The sequence below is a fragment of the Leptonychotes weddellii genome, unplaced genomic scaffold (assembly GCF_054177405.1).
Source record: "Leptonychotes weddellii isolate Sample4059 unplaced genomic scaffold, ASM5417740v2 HiC_scaffold_14075, whole genome shotgun sequence".
In the NCBI taxonomy this organism is placed as follows: Eukaryota; Metazoa; Chordata; class Mammalia; order Carnivora; family Phocidae; genus Leptonychotes; species Leptonychotes weddellii.
The window spans coordinates 1,811-5,348 of NW_027721080.1; the positions used below are offsets into that span (position 1 = coordinate 1,811).

The 3,538-nt window shown below is 40.8% G+C and overlaps 1 pseudogene; it reads right to left on the reverse strand.

The window, feature by feature from the left end:
• Positions 1-2,576: 2,576 nt before the first annotated feature.
• Positions 2,577-3,146, reverse strand: LOC102745708 (glycine cleavage system H protein, mitochondrial pseudogene; annotated as a pseudogene).
• Positions 3,147-3,538: the final 392 nt, after the last annotated feature.

Sequence of the window (3,538 nt, forward strand, 5' to 3'; positions counted from 1 at the left end):
CCAATATTTATTGCAGCAATGCCCACAATAGCCAAACAGTAGAAAGAGCCCAAATGCCCAACGACAGATGAATGGATAAAGAAGATGTGGTATATGTACACCATGGAATATTACTCAGCCATCAAAAAGGATGATAGCTTACCATTTACATCACCGGGGATGGAACTGGAGGGTATTATGCTAAGCGAAATAAGTCAATGAGAGAGAGACAATTATCGTATGGTTTCACTCATATGTGGAATATAAGAAACAGCACAGAGGACCATAGGGGAAGGGAGAGCAAACTGAATGGGAAGTCAGAGAGAAGAAGGAAAACCATCACAGACTCTTAACTATAGGAAATAAACTGAGGGTTGCTGGAGGTGGATGGAGTGATGGGGTAAATGGGGGATGGGCATTAAGTAGGGCATGGGATGTTATGAGCACTGGGTGTTATATGAAACTGATGAATTATTGAACTCTACATCTGAAACTAATGTTGTACTATATGTTGGCTGATTAAATTTAAATTAAAAAAGGAAAAAACAAAGTAAAATAATTTAAATAAACCAATTATCAATGAAAATATCAAGTATTCAGAAATCTGCCCAAAAATATGCAAAACCTCTATAGGATAGACCAATGGAAAACACTAAAAAGTTCAGAAAGACAACACACCATTCATGGCCATTAATTCACATCAGAAGAGGCAGAAAAACGGAGGGGATGGAATTTGAAATACAGTCACCTTTCCATGTAAAAACAAATGCAACTGGTCCCTGCCACAAAAACCCCATCAAGGTTTCCAAATTATCCAGATGTTACCTTCCTGATCTCTGGCCATTCTTGGTTTTGTTTGTTTGCTTGCTTGTTTGGTTGGTTGATCTAGTTGTAAAAACAGTTTCGGTTAGGGGCGCCTGGGTGGCTCAGTCGGTTAAACGTCTGCCTTCAGCTCAAGTCATGATCCCGGGGTCCTGTGATCAAGCCCTGCATCGGGCTCCCTGCTCGGTGGGAAGCCTGCTTCTCCCTCTCCAGCTCCCCTGCTTGTGACCCCTCTCTCTCTGTCAAATAAATAAATAAAATCTTTAAAAAAACAACAGTTTTGGTTGTCAAGAAGACAGAAGATAAAGAACAAGCTAACTTAGTATCTGCCTTCTTGGTTGGTGTGCTTTGGAAAGTGAATGTGTGATGGACGAGAGCTGAAGTCACTGACAATGCCTCATCCATTCCACCCTTAGCAAGCCCTATCATGATGGAGTTCAAGCCATCTTGGGATGTTCTCTTATCCTTGAATTGAAATAGTTCTGGAGGCTGCAAGTCGAGATCAAAGTGTGGTGTCGTCAGGGTTGGTTCCTCCTCAGGGCCGTGAGGGAGAATCTGTTCCACTCTCTCTCCCAACTTCTGGGGGTTTGGTGGCAATCTTTGGCATCTATTGGCTTGTACAAGCATCACCCCAATCTCTGCCTGTAGCCTCACATGGCGCTCTCCCTGTGTGTGCTTCAAATCATTCTTGTTTTCAAAAGATACCTAATGATCTAGAGAAATTGTATTATATATATGTATATAATATACATGACATATTATATTAAATTTAAAAATAGGCATACAAAACAGTTGTATGATCCCAATTTTATAAAAATAACAATGTATGCATTTTTAAAAGATTAAAATGCAACAAAAACAGTGCTCATACATGATTCTTTTACATTTATGTTTTCTAAATTTTTCACTGAGAGCAAATACTACTTTTACAGTATGACACGTAACAAATGTAATAAATGAATAAAGTGTGGATAGAAATCCTTTAAGTAAGAGGCTCTGGTCCGTGTGAGAGATACAAAGAGATTTCCACTTCATAACAACAACCACACAATGAGCACTCGTTATGCACCATGTGATGCTCTAAAAGCTCTCTTTGTGTACCTCACAAAAGCCATATGAGGCCAATACTTTTTTATGCCCATTTCACAGATGCGGAAAGAGCTGGATAGTCAGCAGATCCAGGCTGGTTCAAGGATCAAGGTAACAGAATCTGTCTACTTGCTCACTTGTCTGTTTGAATTTGGTTTTTCTTTTCTTTTCTTTTCTTTTTTTTTTAACGAAGAAGTTGAATGTTTTATTAAACTATCTTCCTGCAAGGCTGTTGCTTCATTGTATAAAAATAGCACCAGCAAGTGCAGTATATTGCAAAATTAAGGTAGTATTGTTCTTTATCTGGCACATTACAACTAACAAACCTTTCTCTACTGCCAGTTATTTCCAATGGAAAGATTATTTAAGCATTTTGACCCCCATCCAGGGATAGATGTAAGCTTAAGGCTTAAGGTAACAATGTCATCCTTGAATTACATAATTTTTATAACTAGTTTTTAACCAAAGATAATTTCAGTATTCTGAATATTATAACTGGAGCATAAAAATCAGAGGGTGTTGCAAAACAGATGCATGTTGTGTTTTTCTGCAATCATTATAAAGTTAAGGGGTATTTTCTTTCATTAGCATTGTTGCAAGTAGTTTCTTTCTCCACTGGTATTGCTAATAGTTGCTATTTTAAATCTCTGTGTACCACTAATTTAAGACAACTTTGCTAGATTAAGTTGTTTCATACTAGTTTATTTAGGGGTTCCATTTTCACTCCTCAATAGATTTTATGTATTTCTCATATGCTTCTTCACTCATTAATTCATCCAGTTCTGAAGGATTACTGAGTGCTCTCCTGATCAGCCAACCATCTTCATAACAAGATTTGTTGACAAGTCCTGGATTTTCTGCAAGAGCTTCATTAATTTCAGTTACTTCTCCTGATAGAGGAGAATAGAGTTCACTAGCAGCTTTCACACTTTCCAAAGCACCAAACTCATCTTGTTTGTTCAGTTTTGTCCCAACTTCAGGCAGACTACAGTAAACAACATCTCCCAGAGCTTCCTGTGCAAAATTGCTGATTCCCACTGTTCCAATACATTTTCTGTTGTTATCCATTCATGTTTGTCTGTGAATTTACGCACGGAGAGCAGAGCGGAGCCCATGCGCAGTGTCCGGGCGGCGCCCGCCCTCAGCCCCCAGGGCCGGGGCAGGCAGGGTGCGGCGGGCGCGGAGGCCACGCGCAGACTGCAGGCCACAGCCCGCACGCTCCACACCGCTCGCAGCGCCATGTTCACAGAGGTGCGGGGGTCCTGAATTTGGTTTTTCAAACACAGATTGCTGCCAGCACAACTACATTCATTTTGTTTGGTAATGGGGCAGAGGAAGAAACTAGTGGGTCAGTATCGTTATGTGTTAGTTTCCATGGGATCCAATAAGTACTTTGTTTGCATTTTTCACTTTTGACCTTAAAAAGCATTTTGTTTACTACTGCTCTGCTACCGTTTCGCCCTAAAAATCACAGTGGGCACAATCAAGCAGGAGTTTCAACTCCACTCCACTCTATGGCCTCCCCAGCCCTTCCGGTGAAAGGAATCAGCAGGGTGGGAGAACGAACTGGCTCTAGTCCCGGCACGGGTGGTCCCATCCCACTGTGGTCCAGCCGGGAGACCTTCTATATTTGCTCCATCTACAAAGT